At 41.3% G+C, this 26,658-nt stretch overlaps 1 protein-coding gene across 1 annotated transcript in view; it reads left to right on the top strand.

Annotated features, from left to right (window-relative positions):
* Positions 1-26,658, top strand: part of LOC101626324 (schwannomin-interacting protein 1) — a 591,244-nt gene that overhangs the window by 449,489 nt on the left and 115,097 nt on the right. The gene's annotated exons all lie outside the window — the stretch shown is intronic.

The raw sequence follows: 26,658 nt of genomic DNA, 5'->3' as shown, positions 1-26,658 counted from the left end.
TAGTTTATCGTTTAAATACGACCCAACTAGATAGAGAGAAAATGTAGTTTAGAAATGGAAAGGATGAGCCAAGTGATAACTATTTACAGGTGAAATAATTACTCTGCTAAGAGAAAGCCCTCAGAGGATAGCATTGTTGTCTGGCGCCCATTCTTCAGCTCCTGTGCCTCTTGGCTCTGGAAGTTTTGCAGAAGAGAGAAGTGATGGGACTGAGCTGTTCCCTAACTTGACCTAAAGCTGAGGAGATGCTGCCTGTACCTCTCCATTACCAACTAAAGTTTGCTAGTTATCTCCAGTTTCTTTAGGGGTAAAGTTCCCATTTTACTTTCTACATTTTTAATAGTCCCTTTGTATTGTTTTGAAAATCAATACATAAAACTATGAAAATAAATGTGCAAAAAGAGAATCTACACATGCCAAGGATATGCTTAACCTTAGGCATGAATATAAAAATAACACATATTAACACATATAAAATGGTCTGTCTTATTACTTCTGCCTCTTAGCATCACATATAAAAGATATATGAAAAAGTCCAAAACAACCTAAATGCCCAAAAACAGATGACTGGATCAAGGAGATGTGGTATATATACACAATGGGATACTATTCAGCAATCAAAAAAGATAAACTCATGCTGTTTGCAGCAACATGGATGGAGCTGGAAGGGATTATGCTCAGTGAAATAAGTCAGAAGGAAAAACTATACGTGTGTGTGTGTGTGTGTCTCTATGTGTGTGTGATGGTTTCACTTATAGGAGGGACATAGGAAAACCAAAGAAGGGATGAGGGGGGAAAAAAGACAAAACCATCAGGCAACTATGAATAGAGACAGCAGGGGAGGGAGAGGGAGAGAGGGATCAAAACAGGGGAGGGACAGCATAGAAGACTATGGTGATGGTTTGCGGGTGATGTGGTGGTGGGAATTTTATGGGGGTTACACCTGAGAGGAGAAATCAAACATTGTACAAAAATGAACAATATATACATAAATAATAAAATGTAATATACAGACAAAGGAAAGAAAAAGTAAAAACTAGCAAGCTGACCATAGAACTCAGTCATACAGCAAAGGAAGGGGCCGGAAGGGGGTGCAAAGCAGGAGAGGGGTGAACACAAGGGAATGTAGGGGTGTTCCCTGTTGACAGTGGTGGGAGAACTATGGGGACTAGGGGCCGCAATAAATTAAAATAAAAGACTTATGACTGCAAAAGGAGTGAAAACTGCTCTACTAAACTTGGTGTTTAGTTTGTTTCATTGGTTTGTTACACTTTCTTTTTCTAAAATGGGTTGTTTACTATTACATGAACTGTATTTAGTTAAGAAGACTATTCAATTAGATACACATATATTTAATAGGTAAATCTTTCTTTACATCATTCATATTTTATTAGAAAGGAAACTATTACTTTCTTTTGATCGTTTTATTAAGCTTCTTAAAAATCCTAATTTTCTCCTCCCTTTGGATTACTTGGTCTTTCCCTTTCCTCTTGTTTCTCCCATGAGAAAAAAAAAATCTGTGAAATAATTTTTGGAAGAAAATATGATTATTGGGTCAAAGGCTAAAACATTATTCCTATTGATCCAAGTTTTCAATATTCTCTTATACCTTAATTTCTCTGATTTTGCAACATCTTAGAAGATACAACTACACTGTTTTAACATAACCCTCAATAGCTTAAGTATGCCATTCACTTTTAGATTCCCAGCTAATTTTTACCACAGTTTCCCCATTTATTAATAGAATAAGCTCATCTTCTGAAATATATCTGTCTGCTTACTGATCAATATTTCCAGATTTAAAATCCTTGCTGGAAGCCTTCCACAGTGTCAGATTTAGAATCCCCTGTTAGAAGACTTCCCACACAAGGAAAAACTGGGGCAGATACACGGTATCCTTGCCAGACCCACAAGTCATGCAATTTTAAGCAAAAACGGACACTGTACGATATCCCCTACATGTCAAAGGATCAAGTCAGAGGAATGAAGAACAGAGCACCAACCCCAGCTGTAGGGACTCGCTCCGGGATCAGGGAGCCCTCGCATCAAGATGATTTCCTGACCCCATGAATCTAGTGCCGGGACCACACAAGACAGACACACTAAGAATGATCAGGATGCCAATGAGGAGGTTGTATAGCAAGGATTAATTTCTTTTAAGCTTTAAATAAAACACTGAATAAAATTTTAGGTAACTTAGAAATTATTGTATCATAGCTTGCCCACCATTACAACTATTTTTAGTTTTGCATATTGCTGGAAGTTAATACTTAAGTTAGTTGCAATCTTATATTCTGTTTTCCTCAGTTAACTTTATATCACAAGTATATTTCCATGTTCATACATAGTTTCTTTAATTATTGTTTTTCATGGCTGCCGGAAGGCCCATTTATTAATTGTGTTAATCTGTCATGCTCACTGCCATGACAGTGTTCAACGCTGAGGTCCTACAGGATGATGAGATTATATGTCCTGCGCCAGGATACCTCAAGTCAAATACAAGTTTCTTAACCTTCCTGCCTTAGTTTTCTAGTCCATAAAATGGGGATGATGATAATTCCAATCTCATGTTTTGTCAGCTTGAGTTAATTTGTGTAAAGATCTTAGAACAATGCTGTTATACAGTGAGAAATGGATACACGGAAGCTCTTATTCTTAATGTGAAAGACTTTGGAGGCTTTATGTCATTTCTTTTGCTTTTACCCGATGACATCTCTATCTGTGAGACACTCTATTTAATTATTTCCTTAGATTAAATCCTTGGGATCAGATTGTTGGCTCAAAGACTTTATCATGTGATTTACCTTTGAAGGAAATATCTTTAATCTCTGCCCTTGAAGAAAATTTGATGGTACAGGGATGGTATAGTTAATATAAAAGAGATGATGAGCCAATAAAATCATGGATTTATTTAACGACAATAACTTAGTAAAAACACATTTTTCATAAGACAATATCCAACTGACAGTGAAGAAAAAAGTTACCACCCAAGTGATAACTGAGTTAAGCCCTATTTATTTCCCTTAGAATCGAACATTTTATAATTGCTTTTAATCCACTCCAAATCAACAGGCCAGACTTTTATTTGAACCTGAAAATGTTCACTCTGGCTAAAACATAGTCACATACCTGCAGATTGGAAGATAAAAGCAGCTTGGCTTGGAGTAGATGCATCTTTGGTGAAGAGTGTGTTTAGCAGCTTAGGAGGGAGGGGTCCCTGCTAGCTGAAATAACAATGTCTGCATTTCGGTCATGTTCAGGACACCCATTATAGTCTTAAATGATCAAAATCTCACCATAAGCTTCGAGGCTCTTTCCTCCTCTCTTGTCTCGGGAAAGGGGCCAACTCTTCTCTATGGGATGAGCAGGATCAGTGGTGGCGAGGAAGTCAAACTTGTAATTGGGGAAGTCGTCCCAGTCACCTGCGATTCTTCTGGTAAAATCCCATTGAAACAGTTTTCTGACTTTTGAAGATGGTCTCCTTAACCCCACTCTTAAGCCTTGCCCAGAAGTTATTAAGCTGCCTACTGTGTACAGATCCTTACAAACTGGTAGGCTCTAGATTCCTACAAAGATGCTTAAGTCTCCACAAAGTCAAAAAAGAAGCTGCTTTGCCCAAACACGTTCCAGTGCACACTAATGAAATTGTCTTCCTTATATGGGGAAAAGCGGCCTGTCCCTTTAAGGCCAAGAGACTGGGCTGCAGACAGTCCCTAGGAAGTTTGCAGGCAGCCCCATCCTGTGTCTGATCCTTGCAGCTGTGCAGGTGAGTTCCCATGCCTTCTCTCCCCCCATTTGCCCTCTAGCAGCACTCTGGTAGTGTGGAGGCTGCAGATGCTCTTAGAGAGGGCTGGAGAATTCCAGAGTGAGTGGAGATATTATTATATGAAGAAGTTTAGCTGAAGGAAAGCACAAGGTTAGAAGGAAAATGTGCAGGAATGCAGCCTGCAAGGATGCTTCTAACTTCCAGTGGGGAGAAGGAAGGCATCAAGGTTACTAGAGGCCCTAAGTATTCCCAGACAGACACTTTCTAGGAAAGACCCTGCTGGGGTAAGTTTAGATCTGAGTCATAGAACTTGGGCAACTGCAAGTGTAGCCCAAACAGCTGGGAGAAAATAATGCTTCTGACAGGGCTGAAGGCTTTGCGGGAGCTGGAGCTCCAGGGCTGACTGCAGATGGAAGTACATGGAACGTTTGCAAGGCATCGCATGGGAGCTGCAGCCTTAACCCTTCATGCAACCGGGCTGGTTAGCAGGTAGGGTGTGACTGCAGGGAGCAGGGTGGGGGTGGGGGTAACTGTATGACTATTGAAGGTACCGATCCAGTGACTGAGACTGAGATTGTGGAAACACATCTGTGGTGTCCCCACAATGCCACCTGCAGAGAATCGAGATTTTTCTAAGCTCAGAAATCACATGTCATGCTCAAGCAAAAGACTAGATGAAGTCTCTTTAGCTGATTACTGCTGTCATTTACTAATTCAGTTTCCTTGTTTCTTTTCACCCATGGCCTGGAGCTTTGTAAAATATTAATTTGAAATTAACCCTTAGAACTTTCTAACAGCTAATGATGTGCTTTCGGAAGAGCTATCTGTGAAGGCTGAATAGTGCATGGTGGGGACCTGGATTTTATGAGTAGGGTAAGAAGATGTGAGCATGGCATAAGATGAGAAGCATTGATGGCCATTTGGGAAAGTACCCAAGGCCCTTCAGTTGAAACCATTTACTAGTTGCAGCCAAAAAAGAAGTCCACCCAGAAATTTAAAAAAAGGGACAGGCCAAATTATAGGGTTTGGGGACTCTCCCCTCCTTGTTGAGAGTGGGTCATTCAGCTTCAGAGGGAGGGGTTTCTCCAGAGTTGTGTGAGAGAGTAGGGGGAGGGGAGAGCAAGTATAGACGCTGGATTAAAATTCCTTACATACTTCATGCCTTTAAAAAGTGTTCATTCATCTGAGCAGTCACTGAAGAATTCATTTATTATTAACTAGCAAGTGTTCTATGCACTTGCTTTCTGAAGACAGGGGCTCATGATGAAAAGTTTTGTTTTATCAACAGGGATTTTTAGTGCAAGGGGTCCTTTTCTCATTTCCAGTTGGTGGGCATGATAGTGGTTATTGCTGATTGAAATGGAAAGATATGCTGTTGACTCAAAATCACAAAAAAAAAAAAAATTACTTGGGCCTTTCCCATTCAGAAATGCTGACATCCTGAGCAAAAAGTAAACTTGTGCCTTCTCTGTTTGAAAGGGAGCAGAATGCGTGGGTATAATTTTGCTTCATTTGTTTTCAGCTAAATCTAGAAATCAGTGTCAAATATACTGCTTTCAAGTAGAAATGCTGCCAAAGAAGACAAAATCCCATTCCCAAAACTGCCAAGTCTCTAAAAGTAACACACTGTGATCTTTCATTAGTTGAATCAAGGTATTTAAAAGGGAAAAAAAGTGGCTTCCTGCATATTTTACACTGTGACACTCAGTCAGTTTAGACTATACAACAAGCTATTTATTTTTAACTGTGCCTCAATTTCCTGTGCAAGATCTGAGTAAAAACAATGCAATAAAAATGCATTGTTGGGAGGGACTTTCCAATGAAGAGGAAAGATGAATTGGATCTGAAATTGAGGAGACCCAGGTTGGATTTACAGTCCTTTCATTCACCCTATAATCTTACCCAAGACCCAAGAAAGATATTCATCCAGTCTGAACCTCAGTTTCCTTATTTGTAAAGGGAGTAAATACTAATTAACAATGTAATGATGGTATTAGTGGAAACTAGAACCCAAGTAGACACCCTATAAAGCCCCCTTCCTTACACTGTTGCTAAATTTTTGGACAGTATTTGATTTCTTCCCTCAGGTATAAGGCCCCCCCCCATTGTTCTCCCTGGGGCAGTCCCTTGGGGGGTGGGGTGTCTTGGCCCCTCCCCCTCCCCTCTGGGATGCCTCTATGGTCAGCTAGCAAGTTAGTCTTTTTCCTGACCCTCTGTTTGGTCTATGTTCCACATATAGAACTATATTGTTCTTTGGGTAGGAAATGTGTTTTGAAAGTGGAAGCCAGCTCCTTAGCACAACTTTAGAACCAACTCAGTTTACCCCCAACCCCCTTCAAAAAAGAATGTCCAGCTCTCTGGAAACACATTTCTAATTATCACCAGGCTCATTGTTCAGAAGTTTTAAAACAAATCCACTTCCACTAATTTTGTGTACAGAGATATGAAGAATAATTGGCTGTTTTCCTTTGGTATAAAATATTCCGTATGCTTGAAGAACAGGAGTAAGCCTATTCCAAAAGTAAGTTTTAAAGGAATCTGTAATTTCTACTGATTTATTTATTTTATGGTTTTTCACCCCCACCCCCACCCCAATAGCATCCCTCTATCCTTACTTCTCCACTCTCTTCCCCGCTGGCAATTCCACTCCCTTTGTCCATGTTTTACTTTGTTTTGTCCATTCATCTGCTTTGTTTCCTTATATTGTGCTGCTATAGGTGAAATTATCTAACATTTTTCTCTCTACTTACCTATCTCTGTTTTGCATCAGCCCCTCACATATCTTCCATTTTGCTGCAAATGCCAAAATTTCATCTTTCCTAAGAGTTATAGTATTCCACTGTGTATATATTCCACATCTTTATCCAGTCATCTATCAGTGAGCACTTAAAGTCTGTTTCCATATCTTAGCTATTGTGAATAATGTTGCAAGGAACATTGTTGTGAATGTAATTCAAGTGATAATTTCATATTTTTGGTAGATACCCAGAAGTGGAATTGCTGGTCATATGGTAGATCTATTTTTAGTTTTTTGAGGCAGGTTCGCACTGTTTTCCAAATGGTGGCACCAATTTATATCCCCACCAACACTGTACAGGGTTTGTTTTTCTGCACACCTTTGCCATCACCTGCTGTTAACAGTCTTGTTTATGTAAGCCATTCTCACAGATGTGAGATGACTCATTGTTTTCATTTGTGTTTCCTTGTAAGAAGTAGTGGTAAGCATTTTTTCATGTGTCTGTTGGCCATCTGAATGCCCTCTTTCATATTATCTGCCTATTTTTAATTGGGTTGTTTGGATTTTTTTTTTTTGCTCTTAAGTTACATGAATTCTTGATATACCTTACCAAAGCTACAATATATTAATGTCTTATTCACTCTGTAAACTGTCTTTTTAATTTTCTGATTTTTTTTTTTGCCTTGCAGAATTTAATTTAATACGATCCCAGTTATTTATTTTGTGTTTCTTTCCCTCATCATTTTGGTTGCTTCCCCTGAGTAATCTCTAATGCAAATAACATATCCCCCTGTTCTGTTTTCTTCTATGTATTTTGTGATTTTGGATCTTACATTCAGTTTTTTAATCCATCTTGAATTTATTTGTGGGTGTGGAGTTAGAGTGATTTTCATTCTTTTGCATATGGCTGTCCATATGCAACACCACTTGACCACCACTTGCTGAAGCAATTTTCCTTTCTCTATTGTATGGTCATGCTCCTTTGTTATAGGTTAAGTATTGATATATATGTGGGTATAGTTCTGGTCTCCTCGTTCTACTCCACTAATCATTGTATCTGTATTTTTCAAATATCATGCTGTTTTAATTATTGTCACTTTGAAATATAGTTTGAAATCTGCTAACAAGATGCCTCCATGTTTCTTACTTGTTGTTTACTTAAACTATATTGAGTCTTTGTGGCTATATGTAAATTTTAGTTTTTTTGTTCCATTTCTTTTTAAAAGCCATAGGAATTTAAATAGGATTGCTTTGAATCTGTATTTTGTTATGCCAAGATGATCATTTTGACTATATTTATTTCCCTTGTCTATGAAAATAGAATATGTTTCCATTTCTTTGGGTCTTTTTCTATATCTTGAAACAGTGTCATAGTTTTGTCATTTAGGCCATTCGCGATTGTTAAATTTATTCTTAGCTAATTAATTATTTTTGATGGGATTGTTTTCTTAATTCATCTTACCTTTCAGTCAGGTGAGCAGACTTGAGACAAGAGCTGCCTAATAGTTTTTTGTTTTGTTTTAGTGGAGACTTTAGTATTTTCTATATGCACATATTATCATACCATCTGCAAATAATAATAATAGTTTTACTTCTTTCCAACCTGGATTCCTTTTATTTTCTTGTAATTGATGATTTGTCTTCTTTGTTATTCTTCTATCCTTTATGCTGTGGCAAATGACTGCCTATAAAAGGACCACTCATAAATGGGGGGTGCTGATGTGGCATAAAATTTGGGGGACACCAAGTCTTGTGCCTCTCTGATGAGTCTTTGGGAGAGCTCATGTTCTCCCCTCCTGACTTCACCACTTCTTTTCAATTGCAGTGAACCCCAGAACTAGAGAGAGAGAATGCATCAGAATTGCCTGGAAGTTTTGTTAACTGTAGAACACTGGACCTATGTGCAGGTCCTGCCTAGGGTTTGAGGCTTACAATCTATAGAAAGTCTCCAGATGGCTGAAAGCTACATTTTGGGGACCACTCCTCCCATCCCACTAGTAAATCATCAGGGCTTCCCACCTTCCCATGAATACCTCCTCCATTCATGAGTATGAGATAGAGATTCTCCTTGCCATGGTTATATGCTGCCATTACTAAATTCTAATTGTAACAAGCATGAGCCTAACCTCATTATATACAATATATTATTAGTGATTTTCCCAACAACTATACAAGTCTGGATGCAGACTGCTGGGTGAGGACAGAACACATTTGACTTGTAGGCTGGGGTTGGGGCGCTAAACACCAGATACTGACCTACATGGGCACACAGCAGGACCTGTCCTGCAGATAGTGTGCCTACTGAGAATCCTAAGAGCTTTTAAGGCCAGGCATGAGTCTGGATTTTATCCTAAGTACAGTTAAAGTAACTGGAGAGTTATGAGCTTTAAAAGATGATCTTTAAAAGATGACTCTGGTTACTGAGTGGAGAGTGAGTCGTAAAGAGACCAAGGTGAACACAGGGGTTCAACAGGCACTACTCCCCATGAGCCAGAGTAGAGATGTTGGTGGCCTGGACAGGAGAAGATTCTGAAGGTTTCAACATGTATTTAAACCTTCAAGAAAACTGCTACATAAATATTAAATACTGTTTCCCACAGACCCCTATGGTATCTTTTTTTTTTTTTCAAGAGATTTTCCAGTTTCAGAATCTGTGGTTTCCTGTATATTCATTTAGGAGAATTTTTGCAGCACCAAATAACAAAGACCTTGCTCGTTCAAATGCAAGTCCTTACCCTCCTGCTCTTTAACCTGCATCCCCATGTGCATTTCAAGTTGTTCCGTGGCTCAGGAAGGTAATCTGTTTGATTGGGTCTTGTAAAAAGAGATAAAATTACACATGCTTCTTGAATAACAATATGTGATTTCTTTCTCTGAAAGGTCAATAGGAATTAGCCCTCATATGTCATTTTATAAAACTGGTGCCAAATTCCATGAATAACATGACCAAGTCCACATTTGTTCTGCTGAAATAAGAACATTAAGTGAACATCAGACTCTCTTGATGGGATTACAGGCATTTCAGTACTAATTTTACATGAGCATTAAAGTCTTGCAAATAGTTCTCAGGTGCATCTGCTGCTCCCTCACAGAGGCAATTCAGCTTTCCAAACTGCAGACTCCCCCTCAGTTCCGTCTTCTCTCTCTCCACAGCCATCTCCTCTCACCTCACCATGTAGGTGCTTCTCACATTTGGGGAAGGGGGGCCAGCTTGTAGGACTCGTGCTGAGCTGAAGGAATGACAGAGAGAGCCAGTGATAGCAGGTCATCCCCACAGAGATGACCAGTCCAACTACGGAAGTAAGGAAGTGGGTCCCCTCACAGAATCTTGTCCTGAAGACAAAGGGGTTCTAGACACGGAGGGAGCAGAAGGGACTGGACTGATGTTGATTGGGCAGGAAACCACACCACAGGCCAAGAGAGCTGGTGCAGCAGTGCTCACCACTCCATCCTGCCTTGGAAGAAACCTAAAGTGGAGAGGTCTGCTCCCCAAAAGGCAAATTAAATCTTTAAACCATCACCCTACCTACATAAACCAAACTTCCAGGAATGAAACAAGTGTTATCACTTAACTGCAAAGACGGGGGAAGACATCAGGACCACAGGTCCTGTAAGAAGGAGGCGTCCCCACTCACCAACAAGTACAGAAGTCCTAGTCACTGTCAGAAAAAAAAGGGCAATGGTTTGCATTAAAAAATACTCTCCCATTGAGTTAATATACCACAACTTCTTTTTTAAAAATATTTTTATTGAGGTAATATTGTTTTATAACATTGTATATGATTTAGCTCATACCTGTTCAGATGTGTATTACTATACTACACTCACCATCAAAGCACACATAACTCTCCCCCATTTTCCTCTGAACCCCTTTTCTCTATTTCCAACCCTTACTCTCCTCCTCTTGTAGTCTCAATTCTGCGGTCATATTTCTAGGCATATGACTGCTTTAGCCAGTCATCTGACCAACTACCAGCTAACCAAGCTAATATGGACAAGGTTACCTTCTCTCTTTTTAAAAGATTTATTTTACTTTATGCATACAAGAACTGGGGTATAAACCAGAGGAGTGGGGAGTGAGAGGATTCACCAGAGACAGAGTGGGAGCAGAATAGGCAGATCTACTGAAATACATTGCTGAGGAGCAGTGGGCAGGTCAGGAGAGGTCTGCTGCGCCATGATGGTCAGCTCCTTGGTCTGGGACCCAACTCATGCTGCAGTGCCTGAGAATGGCTTCATAGTGCTGCGCTTTAACCCCTTGCGCCACCAAGGAGACCCAAGGCTACCTTCTTTGGTTACAGAAATAGTGTTGCTCAAAATTTCTTTCAGATCCTGACTGTTAAGACAATGATTCATAACTCAGTTGAAGATCTTTACTGCTCCCCTACACCCAACTAACCATCATATTGCCTGGCTCCTACTTCACGCCTATTTCTCTTGTAACTAATAATTTCACCATATGTCCCCACTGGCTCCTGAAGACACTCCATTGGCATATACCAAGAATACCACTGCTTTTCTTTCTTTGCATTTCTTTCTCCCTCAACCAACCTAACTAATGCCATTGTTTTTTCTTTAAGACTCCAGTTTTATGGCTATACCTGATATATATTAGTGTTCAATAAGTGCTTGCCATTGAGTGAATGGATAGGGCGGATATAAAAGCACAAATGAGCCCAAGTCAAATCAGTCAAAGCTCAAGATCTAGCTTTGCTAAAAGTCATATTCTGCCCGTAAGACCCTAAACTTCTTAGAATTAGAGAGGAGTTTTAGTTGTCATAGTAGTAATTTTCAGACAACACAGTTTTTAATACCCTGTGCCTCCACTGAGATATACCAGATTCACAGGATTTTAGAAATACTAAGTTTTATTTAGCCTTTGTGGAATGTCTTATAGTTGTAAATAGCTAGTACAAAATTGATGAGTAGAAATTCCAGATTCCTTCCTCCATGACTTCATGTCTGTTTAAGCTGTTCCCAGAAAGAAAGAAGAAAAAAACTCAGAAAGTTTAAAACCAGTCACATCTTGTCTTCATAAGCCTTGATCCTTTCCCTCATTTAAAATTCTAAACCATCCTGACCTCATAATTAGAATTGCTAAAGAACATGGAAAGGTCATGTGAGATTCAACCCATGTCCTGCCTGGCCAGATGACCAGAAATAAAAAACCTGGCTGGTGTGGAGCTAGGAAGGGAGGGATTAGACTCAGATAGCAGAGGTGACTTGGAATGTGGCAAAGCTAGCCTGAGCCAGCTCCAGTTGTTTGGATTTGTGGGGCTGAGATCCAGGGCATTGTCAAAATTCTGGCCGGTGGCCAAATATTTGATGAGCTTTTGGTCAATCAGGGAGGACTTAATACAAGTGCCCCAGCCTCAGGAAAGGGCCAAAAGGAAAGGAAAAGGCAGGTGATTGTGAGCAGTTGCTGCTGCCGGGCTAAGCAGGAAATTATACCCCCAAGTGTGGAGTCGCCACGGTGTCTGCAAGGAAAATGGAATAATGTTTTTTTTTTTCTAAAATATGGCCCACAGTCAACAAGCAGTGTGAGCACCTCCAGCTCCTGGTTACTGGACTGTGTGGGTTATCATCCACTTTGTCAGCCTGATTTGCAGCTTGAATGACCTGTGTCTGAGCTCCATCATCTGTACTTCTTCCATCCACTGATTAAAGAAGCAAATACTAATTGCCACTAACTAGTGCTGTCCTGGAGGTGGGGTGAAGCCCTGCAAGAACTGCTACCACTGTAGGATTAATGACAGTAATAAACCAATGCAAACCACCAAGAGCAGACCCTTCATGAGGGTCTGATCTGAGGGGCACAAAGGGAAGGCACTGGGAGGTGGTGGAGAGGGGACTACTGCTGTGGGGCAGTCCTACCCATTGATGTTAGCTTGTGACTTTGAGGCTGTTCCCGGGGCGTGCTGTGTTGTGAAGGACAAGTCTCATTGGAAGGCACCACTATCTTCTCGGCCAAACAGAATAGATGCCAAGGCAGTGAGACTATGGGACAGCTTAGTTCAACTCATGGGACAGCTTAACAAAATGCCTCATGGTAAGAAAGATATAAGGAAAGACAAAGGGTCTTGTTAATTTTTCTTTAAAGATTTACTTATTTATGCATACAGTACTGGGGTACAGGCTAGAGGTGCAGGGGTGGTGAGAGGAGTGGGGAGAAGAATAGGCAGACTGATGAAGTGCACTGCTGAGGGGAGCAGCGGGCAGGCCAGGAGAAGTCTACTGTGCCATGTGGGTCACCTCCCTGGTTGGGGATTCGAACTCAGGCCTTAGTGTTGCTAGCACTGAGACTTAACCACTGGGCCACCAGGGAGGCCCAACACCAGTAAGATCTTAAGTGAAAATGTAAAATCGAAACTACAGTGTCAATACAGATCTGCAGACCTTTCCCCTCCCCACCATCTTTGTCACACTTTCTTTATCTCTGTGCCTTCACTGGTAAAATTTTGCTGAAGGGAGAACACTTTGTGGGAGTCAGAAGCACTAGAGCTTATCTATGAATTACATTGGAGGGCAAAACCCCCATCCTGATAGCCAGCCAGGGCAGGACTGACTTAATACACTTTCTTCCCCAAGGTTGAAAGGTTAAAATAAGCTCCTCTCTGACAGGAGGGTTCCGACCTGAGGTAGACTTAGAAGGGAGCCCTCCCTGCTGGGCTACGTGTTCGGTGGGCTCTGTGCTCCTGTGACCAGTGAGGCCTCCCTCTGCCCACTCTGACCTCCAGTGTGCTTTGTGCTCCAGCTGTCATTCCTCATTGGTTTCATTCTTTACGTGTCATTTCTCCGCGAGCTCTCACTTGGCTGTGTCCCCTGTGTTTGATTCTTTCGATGTCTCGGTTAAAATCAGGCCCTCTTCCAGGCCCTCCCCGGTGGCGCAGCGGGTTAAAGCACAGCACTGAGAAGCTAAAGCCACTTCCGCATGAGTTCGATTCCCGCCTGCCCCGGAGGTGACCACATGGAGCAGCAGACCAATCCTGACCCGCCCGCTGCTCCCCTCAGCAGTGTACTTTGTCCCTCTGCCTGTTCTGCTCCCCACTCTGTCTCTGCTGAATCTTCTCACCACCCCTGCACCTCTGGCCTGTACCCCAGTTCTGTATGCATCAATAAATAAATCTTACAAAAATTAAAATCAACTCTTCCCTTAATTATTTCCTGCTCCACTTCTCTAAGCCCCTTCCAGTTGCCTCCATCTCTCTCGGAGCTGGTGTTATGTATGGTCTGGATGAAGTTCAGGTAGATCAGCTACTGGCACCCAGGTCTTGTAACAGCAAAGGTGGCTTACAGAGGGCACAGGACTTCCAGCTGGTCACCATGCCCAGCAGGGGCAGCTGCTCAGACACTGCCCAAATGCAGGAATTACTATGCCCGCCCTTGAACAGGTCTATAAGCGAACTTGAAGGTCAAGTGCTTTCCCAGCCTGCCCTCGCCCAGGCCTCCTTTGGCATTCAGGCTTTCTTTCCAACCTAATAGGTTGTTTCATAGGCTATTTCTTTGATGCTTCAGTTTTCGTGTGTTAAATTTTGTTTCCTTCTCATATAGTTAAGCCCATTCGTTTAATACCTGTCATAGGACTTGGCTCGTAACCTTACTTACCAGATTAGCAGTATTTATAAAATATTCTATTTTGTCTTTATACTTTATACATTTACATAAATAACTGATAATCATATTTGTATTGTCTTTGTACTTTCTTTATATTAAAGAGTAGACATTTCTTCTAGGTTGGTTAATTTTCAGTGTCTTTCTGATTACCCACAGTACAAAGGTCTTCATAATCATGCTTCTGACACAGGTTTGGCTGGAGAAGAAGAAAGTGATAGGATGTCTGAGATCTGCTTCAAAATAAAATAGTGGGGTTGGGGGGTGTAATAGGGTTATTTAGTGAAATGAGATTTCCACGACTGAACGTTGCCTGAGCTGAGTGGTGGTACATGGGTTTCAGTGCACTGTTCAGCGATGTCAGTGTTTGAAAGGTTTCTGTAATGAAGATTTTTTTTAAGGCCAAAAATGCTAGGTTGTCAGAAAAGTCATGACACAGTCTTTCCTTTGAATTTTTCCAAAAACCCAATATACAGTTACACAATATTAAACTGATCCTATGAGTTATCTTACGTCTTGGAGAAGGAAAATATCTCCACGATCCGTCCCCCCACTGTCCTTGCCATTTAGTGGGGACCCAGCCATTCCCCTGCACTCACTGAGACCTTCAGCTCATGCTCCTCTCCGTTTCCTTGCACACTCTCTTGGCAGTGTGTGCTGAGGCCTCGCCTCTGCGAAGCTGGGTGTCTGCCTTTCACTCCTTCAGCAGCCCGCCATCCCTCATTATACTTCAAATCCTATTTTATGATGTGGACACCGCTATGCTGCCGTGTGCTCTGGCTAAGACCTCCAGGTTGTGTTTTGATACAAAATTTCCTCCATATCAATCAACACATAAAGCACGTGTAATCCCACTTCTGTGGCTTTTGTGATGTCTTCAGGCCTCTCCCTGCCTGTCGGGGTCTTGCTTCCCTACCATTTCCATCTTCTCTCCTTAACATCCTCCAATATTCACTCTCTTCTCCATCTATACCAATCTTCCATCTATGATGACCATGTTTTTCTTACGCTTCCAAACTGTGATTTCTTACACCTCCAGACTCTAGTTGAATCCTGTGATTCTACTTCTTGAACTTTTGTTTCTACCTTACTGAATCCTGTGATTCTAACTCTTAAACAACGGTTGTTTCTACCTTAAAACCCAGGTTGATGTATTGATATATTGGTATATTTTGTTTCCTTTCTAGATATCAGATATTTGACCTCTGTCCACATTTTCTCTTCAGAACCCAACCCAATTCCTAGTATATAGTAGGCATTTGAATAAAAACTTGGACGAACAGAGGAATGAATAAATGGAATAGCAAGACTTTGCCTGCTAATTGTCCTCTTTAACTTCACTGACCCATCTGGCTTCCGCTGTAACCCAACTGCTCCATCTTGACTGAGTCTTTCCCATTTGGTGTTTGGTCCTACTGTTGTACACAATGATTTTTAGATGATACTCAGACAAATGTATCTTGACAGACTTGTATTTGTATTCATATTTATTCAAGCATATAAAACCTGAGATTTCAGAGAATATTGTTTACGGTGCAGCAAATGCAGGTTGTGCCACAGGAATCAACCCTCCCAGACCTCCCTCCCAGACCTTCAGTTTTAATCATAAATGTCCAAGCCCTCAATATCAGAGTACTCCAGCAAGCCCGGGGGAAGCATAATGCTGCTAAAGGGGTTGGGACAGGAATCCCAGCTAGTGCATCCCCTGGCATCTCCGTTTGTATTCAGTGATCCATTGAAGTGTCACTTCCTGTGTTGCAGAATCGCTATACTTAATTAGAGTAGATAAAATAGTTAAATATCTTGAGATGTCTGGACACATCCTCATGTGACTCTAGATTTTAATTTAGATTAATATAAAAGCTGACAGATCTGTCTCATTGACGTGGCTACTCATCTCTATCTGAAACTCCTGATTAGTATATCTAGCTATTTTTGGTTAAAAAAAATGTTCCATCTCTATAAGAAACTTATATCAGTTATATATTTTGTAAATCCATTTGGTTTACTCTATTTTTTGTTCAGTATTTTTACTTTTCATTTTTAATAGCTTAATAAAAGTTTTTATAGAATTTACTATAATTCACTAAATCTAATATCCCATTGATACATAAAACACATAGTTAATTTATGTGCTACTCAGAACAACAGGGATGTTGCCAACTATACTTGCAAGATGCCATCGATCCTAAGACACATCCCAATTTCAGAGGTGTTAAAATTATTTTTATAGTGTCTTAAAATCAATCAATGAAATGTAGTACATGTGCACACCACTTCTATTATAGCAGATAATACTTACATTCTATGTCTCATAGTGATATAACTTTTTTAATGCATTTAATTTTCAAGAGTTGATTTAAAGAAAAACATGATATAAGCACAAGGCGAGCTGCAATATAGTTCAGCAATTGAATGGAGGTGGTATCGTATGCACACTGACCTAACACCTTCTCCACTGCCTCCCACATGATGTCCCCACTCCGCAAACAAAGCCTGGCTCCTCCACAGAGGCTGGGAAAGAGATTTGAGTAATTATGCCTCTACTCCGGATGAGAAATGTGGCTCTAACTCGCTGAAGCCATTTTATAAGCGTGAAAAGAAATTCCTAGGGAATAGACTTATGAAAGGTATTGGAGCAATCTGGATTTGCTGATACTTAAATAGCTGCGTGTTCAGAGGGATCTAATTTGTTTTGTTTTGAATTTATTTTCCAAGAAGTAAAGAGGGGGGAAAAAAGAGTACTTTCAGTTCAGTTGCTGGGTAATTTATTTACTAATAAGCTAACTAATTCTAATCACTCAGTTTCAGTGGTTATCAAGCCAAAGAACAGTCTACTTTGTTTTTCATTTACCAGTGGAAAATGATAATTATAAGTTACTTGAAGCAAAATGTATTTCATTGGGAAAGCACAATACGTGACTAATATCCTATTTCCAGAATAGGAGAGTGAAAAGAGAATCGTTTTCAATGTAGTTGGAAGAAATTATTAAGTTTCCAGTGGGAGGGTGCTGGATTTTGTCCACCATGTGCCTGTCAGGGATTAGTGTTCATGGTGTTCAGCTCCTGCACCCCTGGTTTCAGTCCTTGGACTTACGGGCACTTTGTGCTGTATTTCCTGGGGGGCACCTTGCATAATCCTTAATTTTCACAGAGCTCGTCTTGAAGGTTATCGTGAATCATTAGCCAGAATGCAATGAGCAGGAGGTCACACGTCATATAGGCTTCACTGCTTGCTTAAGGCCTGTTTTTGCAAACTTAATTTTGCAGGTTTTAATGTAGGTGTAATTGAGAAGATAAATTGAATACATATGTATGTCCTAATAAAGGTCTTCTTCAGTCAGCAAGTATTCACATCATATTAAGCATCAATGCCCTATTACAGTGTAATAAAATGGAAAGCTTTTATAATAGAAGATTATTTATAGGCTATTAGTTATTAGTATAATTTTAAAAATGTAATCAAGTAACCATTACCAAAATTGATAATATTGGAGCTGCAGGTGTTTCCACTCACTACTAATACTAGCAATAATTCTATGTAGTTATGCCAATTGAAAAATAAACCTCTTCCAAGCTCTTTTTGTTTTTTATCTTTGGATGTTTTTATCGGACCATTGGTGCATAACTTTATAAAAACTATTTCCTAGTATCCATAAATGTATTGACAACCCTCACTGCATCTTGAAATTCATTCACAGATTCAAATAAAATTTTAAGAATAAACTTAGACCCAAATACCCTTCTCTAGACCAATTTAGTGGTCAGAAAGTCAAATGCATTGAGGAAGCAGGCTCACTGCGACGTGGTATCTTAGGTCAGGTTCCCCAGATACAGAGCCTGAGACAAGGATTTTGGGTGCAGGTAGTTTACAGAGGGATAAAGCTGCAGAGAAAAGAGAGAAGCAGGAAAGGGAGGGAGGAGGCAACAAGCGGGATGGAGATCAGACATAAAGACAGAGAGAAACCTCACCATGGACAATGGCTCTGAGCCTTCAGAGATGAGCCCCACAGCAGCTGCAGGCAGGGGTAGCAGTCAGCTACAGGGGTCTGCTTGGAGCAGGTGCAGCACCAAGTGCATCTGGTGGCTGAGAAGAGACTCGAAGGGAGGAGGCACAGAGAGCTGCCAGGGTCTGTCTCCCAGGTTTGCGGTGTGAGCAAGTGAATAGATTTGTGTATGGAACAACACTCCCCAGCACCTAAGATTATAGGAAAAAAATGACAAGTTTCTTCATTTTACAAATAAGTTGTCTTTTGGATTTTACTTTCTAGGTTAAAAATGCCACCAACTTCTTAATATAATTAGCGTAGGGCCATTTTCCATTAAAAATTATACAATTTTTCATATGTTGCTTTTAGACTTTTTCCATTTAGACTTCTTGCTGTGAAAAACAGGTCCAAATGGTTCCAGTGCTCTGAAAATTGAAGATTCACCTCAGAAAAACCCCAATGTTATGTTAGCTTTCAATGAAAGTAGTTGTAGTTATGTCTTGTCCTTGTTCATTTCCCTTTAGTTCAGGGGTCAGCCAATTATGGACTGTGAGCCAAATCCAACCTGCAACCGCTTCTTGTATAGCCTGACAGCTAACAATTTTTAACTTTTAGAAGAGTTGTCTTAAAAAAAAAAAAAAAGACTGTGGACCAATGACAGTCTGACCACAGAGCTGAAAACATTTGCTACTCAGTCTTTACCAAAAATGTCTTCCTGTCCTTGCTAAAGTCCATATTAACTCAATCTATATTTTGAAAGATAATTTAATATTCAGAAACTTCAAGCTAGTAGATGATTTCTAAGAAAATTAATTCATAAAATTATTTTATAAAAAGGCTCATCAGCTTTTACATAAATTCTAACTGAATTTTTACATAAATTCTAAAATTATTTTAAATGGATTCTTCAAAAAATCAGTATCACTCATTTTAAGTAAAATATCTTAATTTATTCTGTCTTCTAAAATATTACCACATATCTTGCAGTTATTGTAAAGAAATTGAAAAATAAATATAAACACAAAGGTTGAAAACTCACCTGCAATCTTACCATCTACACTAAGCCACTGCTAACGTACTATTTTTTACATAAATACCTCTAATTTTTTTCAATTGTAGATCACATTGTATGAATAGTATGCCCTCTTTTATTCAGTTAATGTTATAATTTTCAAAAAGCATGTTATTTGACTACACTTATTCCACAGAGTGAATGTCACAATTTATTTAAACATCTTCCTATTTTTTGACATTTAAGCTGAAGTGAATTTTTCACTATTGTAAATGCCACAATAAGCATCTTTATGCATAAATCTAGATCTTCAGTAGTTTCCTCAGGCTGGACTTTTAAAGATAACTGGTATTACCTTCCCCCTCCCCTATGTCCCTTGCCTTCCATACGACCTCTTCCTTATCTGAAATCTTCCCACTATAGGGAGGTTTGGCCTTTTCTTCTCATGGGCACTGACTTCCTATTTACAGTTCCAGCCCTTGGTCTCTCTCTAAACTCCAGACCTACTTATCTAAATGCCTACTTGTTGTTTTGCCCTGTATTTTACCATCTCAGGCAAAAAATGCCCCAAGAGGATTCAAAATCTTCCCTCTTTCTACTCCCTACACAAAACCCCTCTTCCTTATGGCCCATTTCAAGAGACATTGTTTCCCATCAATCTGAAACCCATCACACTTCTCTGCCTCCCCACCCTCATCTATTCAGCCATTCCTGCTGATTCTGCCATGTCAAAACTCCTTTCATAATTCTGTTTCTATCTATCCAACTCCCACTAAGCCACATTCATCTTTCCTGGACTACTGTATTTGCTTTCTAAATTGGTCTCACCACATCATTCTTGCTCTGTTCTAATTTCCTGTCACTAACAATTCTCCATCATGGAGAAAGTTTCTAAAGGTGTCAGTCTGCCTTCACACCATCCTAACATTGAAAATTATGGTTCAAAATAATTTTAAGTGTTTACACAGCTGTTGGGAGAAAGCTCTTAATGTAAGCTCTGCCCACCTTTCTGCCCTCACCTTGCCACACACACACACACACACACACACACACACACACACACCTTTAGCTGACCAAATGCTTCCTGTCTCCTCTCCCAGCACACACCCTCCTTCCCTGGCTCTTATCATCACTGGTCAGTAGATCATAAACTATAACCTAAGTTGTTGTGCATCCTTCCCAGCCAACATCTGTTTCTCCACTAAACTGAGGTCCATCTTGAGCAAATGTTTGCATCTTTTACAACGCCTTGTCTCAGTGCTTGGCCTGTAGGTGTAGATGCTCAAGAAAGTATTTCTTGCATTCAGGTCACAGGGTATAAACTTTTTGTAATAATATTTAAAATCTATAATCATATAACATTCCAGAAAGTTCGTATCAGTCAACTTGTAACCCACCAGCAGTAATGAGTGTTCCTTTGCACATACCCACTCTAAATTGTTTAAAACAATTTTAAGTGTTTTCTCAAGCAAAATGTTATCTCCTTACTATTAAAGTTGCATTTCTTACTAATGAAATTGAATGCTTTTTACATGGGTAGCCACTCATATATTTCCTGAAAATTTTAAATTCATGACATATTGCTTTTATTCAATCATTTTTGCTGGGCTATTTTGGAAATTTACTTAGGTTGTCTCTTTAGCAACAAAATACCAACATCAAACCTACTTAATGTCATGTGCAAGTTTGGGGAAATACCAAATGTTTATGTTACTAATGACTCCCCCTTTTAGGTTGATCATGTAATTTATCATGTAAACTAGGTCACTTCTGAGATTGAAGAAGAGCAATATCAATAATTATGCCAAGACTAACAGTATAAAGCAGGACCACCTGTACAAGCTAAGGTGTGCAGTCTCCACACCATTTTCATGTTCATGCAGCTAAGAGCATAGGTCCAAGGGGTGATCAAGGGATAAACTGAAGACAATTCTGCTTTTGTCCTAAATTTTAATAGCGATGCCTCACCTACTGCCAGTCACCCCCGCTGTCCGCTTCCCCTACTCACCTTATCTGTACCTGTATGCCCCTCAGAGGCATGACGATGTCATGTAACTCTTTGTGCTGAGGCCAGTGGCCAGAGAGTTATGGGACTGCTTGCCCACTCTGCAGAGCTTATCAGAGGCAGAGCCAATCTCCTGGGAAAGCTCTCTCCTGGAAAAGCTCTCTCCTGTTCCACCAGGCGCCTCCCTCTCCACCCTGAGACACATTCCACTGCTTACATTGCACTGACAGTGCCAGCAGCTATTTTCAGATTTTTAGGTCGCTTCCAAACTTATGTCAGGAAGTGACCAGAACAGTTTTAACTTCCTAGAGTCTTGCAAGGATGTTCTGTTTTGACAAACAGAAAAAGGGTAAGACACATAATTTCAAATGCAGTTCATCTAATAGTGGGTTTACATGCACATGGGGTTCAATGCCTATCACATTTATGCAACAGTCAGTCCCATCTTTTGCCGAAAGTTCTTTTATGCCATTCAGACCTTCAATAAAGCTCCAAAAGTAAATTCAGTGTTGCTTACAAACTTGCATTTTCAAGAACTGCTAGGAACTTAAGTAGAACACAACAGAAAACTAGGAGAAAACTAGGAGAGCTTAGGTAAGTTGACTTTGTCAATGCCATCCGATCCAAGCTATGACTGGCTCTTTTAGGAAAAGGACAAGTCTTCCAAACGAGTCAACAGAGACCAAATTTCCTGCCAGTGAAGTTCCTAGTAGAGCCTGTGGACCTCTGCATGTTGTGCACTGCACAATTCCAGGGGTGCCATTTACAATGCCATCGATAGGAATAGTACAAATGATCCCTATTGGCAGTGATCTGTGGTCCATGCACAAAGCTACTGACACTGTCTTAGTGTGAGCTACCTGCCCCCCAACTTGCACCCTAGAACCCATTTTGGCTACCAGAGACTGTCCCTTTGCATACCAGAGCTGTTTCATTTGCCGGTGCTTCCAGATGGTTCAGGGTAATCTTCATTTCAAACATAGCTTCACCTCATTTCTGTAAGCACTGGTAAGCACTGTAGTATTTGACAAGCCAAGTGTCCTGGTTTCAAGATTAAAAAATAGGTCATTAGTGCTACCTTTTAAATGCTGAAATGTGCCTAGATTTTGCTATTTCACTTTTACTGAGGAAAACAGAGGAAATAAATGCAATCTCATGGTCTGCTAGAAAATCAAAGTATTTAAGGTTTTTCAAGGAATATTTTTCATTATAGCCTAACTCTGTGAATGAAAAATGTTATTTTAGGTATATATCAAATTTGTAATTCATACACACATGCGCATGCATGCATGCACACACACACATATTTAAGACCATCCAACTGGTTCCACAAAGATAAGCAGCATATATTCAACCTGCCTATTGACGGCAGGTTATGGTTTTGAATTAACAGAAAAACAAATGTGGTGTCTTCCAATAAGGTAATGGAATCACTCACAGACATTTTAATACTCTATTTCTAATAGGTTTTTAAGATGAAGTCCAAAGGCTCCGTAGACTGGAAGAAACCTTTCAGTTCACTCATTCATTCAATTATTTCCTTGCTTAACACTGTGATCATGCAGTTTAGTTCCTTCATGAGACTTGCGGTCACACCCTTGGTTAGAAAGGAGGCTGGAGTAAAGCCCAGATGTTATACATCCAGGACACTTCCCCCCACAGTGCTGTTAACTATTTGAACATAGTTACATTCAGGTGGTGAAATAGCAGAGCATCTGTGTACTGCATGTGACTTGCATGTAATTCATGAAATAAAGATGAGATACAACCCCTTTTGCCATCTATTTCTTTATTACTCCAAATGCCACAATTTACAGAAGGCCCAAGATTAGGGCTAGTAATATCTGAATTAGCTTGGGAATTTTGCAAATAAGTCTTTTTTTGCACCTATTCATACTCCTTATGGTTTAAATATTTCAGTCACATCTTTCTTCAAAGGTTGCTTTTACAGATTAAGTCCTATAAATAGCACAGACCTCTAAGGATCATTGAGTATTTATTAGTCCAGTTTCCTACCCACAAACCAGAAATCCAATGCCCCAAATTGCACAGTGGCTACCTTCTTAAAGGACTTGTTGCAGGGGTGTGTGGGGGGGGGCAGGATTTGAAGCATGTTGTTCGTAGCAATGTGAAATTTCATTTCTGCATGTCTATACTGTTCCTTTATAAAATTAACTTATCCAACTTGCTGACTATTGCAGCACTGGCTGGGGGGAGGGGGTGTTTTCGGAGGGGGGGAATTGCTGCTCTTTAAAGCCTTCTGAATACACTGACCCCCACCCCTCTGCAGGAGAGGGAATGGACTACTCTCTACCTTGCTGCAAAGAAAACCTTTGGCATCGATCAAGGCCTGTTAAGCTTACAGCCCTATGACTAAGAAGTTGGGTTTCAGTTCAGCTTTGCCGCCCAGACTTCAGCTTTTTGATCTCAGACAAGTTACATACCTTATGCTTCAGCTTTCTCTCCTGTAAACAGGGATATGAGTTTCTTCATAAGGTTTTTGAGGATTAAAGGAATTCAACATTATCATTAACGCTAACAACAAATACGGATGGAACTCCTATTCCATCCCAATTACCCTAAAAGACAAAAATGGTTCCTTCCCTTTATGTAATTTAGAGTATGTTTTTACAACATGAGCCTTGATCCACGTAGGTCAATATAATCAGTTTTTGTTGTAAACGAATTAAGCCACAATTCTACAAAATAAAAGAGTTCTATGAAAATTTCTCACATTAGATTTGTTTTTATATGTACCTGTGGCCTGGGTTTTGGTTATAAAATGGCTTTGTTGATCCTAGTAAAGATAAACAACCAAACCATAGCCTGGATACAGTGTGTCTGTGGTAGGTGGTTTTCTAGGAGTGTGGGGTCACCTGACCTGCAGAAAAGGGTGGGGAAATAGAGAAAATCAGGGAAATGGTTCAGCTAAGGAGAAAGGTCTAAAGTAGTGGGGAAGCTATCTAGATAGTTCAGGACTCTGTGGTCTAGACTGGGGTGGGGGCAGAGGGTAGTTGAGAGGACAGGACAAGGAGCTGGTCTAGGTTTCCTCCCACTGGTTCCCACCTCTGAGGTCTAATTAAAAAGGTTTCACGGTTGAATCCAAGTCTAAGCTCCAAACCCCTGACTTGAAGAAATGTCCCTGTAAACAGGAAGACAGGCTCTTTCCATCACTTAGCAAATCATCTCTCCATCCTGTTGGCCATATCTGTAGACTGTTGCCGGCCTCGCTGACAGGGCTTCCTGTTCCAAAGTGGGAAGGTTCTTGGCAGGAGATGGAAGGCTGGAAACAGAATGAAAGCTGGGCTAGCCAGGCACCTTGCATGAAGAGGGAAAAAAAGGAAACCTGGCACTTTCCCAACTGATCCAGAATACCCAACCAGAAAATAATTTAAAAGAACAGATAATTCAAAGATGTTTCTATTTGGCTTTGAAATGCCAGGCATTTTTTGGCAGTGGACTTACCTTGCCAAATGTTTTCTAAACCTCTTTTTTTTTTTTTTTTTTTTTTTTTTGCATTCCCTGAACACAGACCATCTGGGCAGCAGGGAATGAACTGAGCCTAGGAAGGGGTCTGGTGGTGGTTTGAAGTCCCACTGCTAACAACTGTACTGAGATCACAAGTCTCCTTCTCACCCCAGCAAATCAACACTTCTTTGTCTAGCTGTGTCCTGCCAGAGTAAGGGGTTATTTCTGACCCAGTCCTGCCAGTCACTCGGTGACCTGAAAAGCAGCTATCCAGTTTCCAGCAGAATACTCTCTACCCACCTCTCTGAACACTCACAGGCTACCTCTGTCCCACTGGGACAGCCAGCTGACCCTGGCTCTGCAGTAACCTCAGAATCTAACCCATATTAGGAGCACGAAGCTGGCCGTTTACAGATGTTACCATAAAAAACCTTCTAAGTTCTGTTTTACAAACGAGCTATTAAGGGGCCAGGGCAGAAGGCCCCTTTCCTGTTATTCATGGGATTGCTGCTCCCAGACAAATTCAAAGATCAGTTTATCTCCTCTGGCTCAGGCCTACCTAGGAAAGTCCTTCATTGAAATCACTTAAACAAAGGGTCTGTGCACCAAGTCCCAGTTATGACCTAGAGAAACACAGGATGGCAGCCACTCCCCACTAAAAAATCCCAAGCATTCCCTTGTTCCTCCCTCCAGAGGGTACCCAGCTGGGGTGGAGGCCTGGTCCAGGCTAGAATTGACTGGGAATAATTAGTAACAGGCCCAGATCTGGAGGTTCAGGGGAACTGGTTTTTTCCAATCTGTTGTAAAATTAAGTACATTTTTTTCCTTTGTAATTCCCCCCCACCCCCACCCAACTTTATAGAGGCCTAATTGACAAAGAATCATAAGATGTTTAGAGTACATCATGGAGATTTGTGAAAGGAATACCCCAGGTAGTTAATTAACACATCCATCACGTATTTATCTTTTTGTTGTGGTTGAGAACATTTAAGTTCGAAGTAGTTTTTCATAATCAACAAAAGAGAGGGCATCTCCTGCTCTCCCCATTACTTTCAGGTCAGAATGGTGTGTTCACAGGAAATTTTTAATCCTAAAAAGGTGCTATCACCTTCTAAGTTTCCCAGCGGTCAGGAACATCCCTATTCTGGGGGCTGGTCCTAAAGAGAGAGCCGTGGCGCTGGCCTGCTCTCTGAAAGAGCCCGGCAGGTTTCTTTGAATTTGTTTCCTCAAGAATTTACAGCAGTAAGGCCAGTGATAATGGCCAGCACCTCATCAGCCATTCAGCAACCCCTCCCTTAGTGTCCCCTGTACTGGAGGTGGCTGGGGGATAAGGGGGGGGGCTGCCGAAAGCCCCAACCTTTAGGACAGATACCTGCTATGAACAGAAGTCCACCTCACGCTCTTCCCCAGGCCTCTCTGAGGTCACCCCCGCCGCCGCAGCCGGGAGGGGAGGAGACCTGAGCTAAAGCAACAGGTTCCAGCCGCCAGAACTTAGAGGGAGTCGCCCGGCTCCCTAGCGGGAGGCGGAGGAAGCAGCCAGGAGGGAGGTAGCAGAATGATGGTGCATGACCTCCGGGACCACGTCACTCGGCGCCCACGCAGGCCCTGTACGCGCCGGGAGAGGGGTTCTTCGCGAGGTCACTCGCGGACTCCCGCGGGCTAGGGAGTTCCTGAATGCTCGTTGGGGTGCCGGGGGTCTCAGGCAGGTACCAAGCCCCGCGAATACCAATTGCGGGGGACCCGGGAAACACAAGTGTGTGCTTAGGGGTTTCAACGCGGAGCTCCCCAGGACTCCTCCCGCACTAATCTTCGAGCCTGCGCCCCAACGCCCGGCGCCCCTCTCTCCGGCCTTTGCCCCGGCTCTCCAACCCCAACCTCCCCGGCCTCCCAACCGGTCAGCAGCCGGCAAAAACAGGAGAGTGGACCACATTGCGCCTGGCGCCTCTGGGCATGCTCCGGGGAGGGACCAGCTCCATGGGGGTCGCCCGCCCCGGGAGGCGCCTGCTGAGACCCCCGCGCCCCAGCTTTCCTCCCGCCCTAGGCCCCGCGCCAGTGCGCCGTATCCCCCCC

This window comes from Condylura cristata, unplaced genomic scaffold, assembly GCF_000260355.1.
Source record: "Condylura cristata isolate star-nosed mole 26May11 unplaced genomic scaffold, ConCri1.0 scaffold00014, whole genome shotgun sequence".
In the NCBI taxonomy this organism is placed as follows: Eukaryota; Metazoa; Chordata; class Mammalia; order Eulipotyphla; family Talpidae; genus Condylura; species Condylura cristata.
Note: the sequence above shows the minus strand (reverse complement) of the source record. Positions and strands in the feature narration are given on the sequence as shown.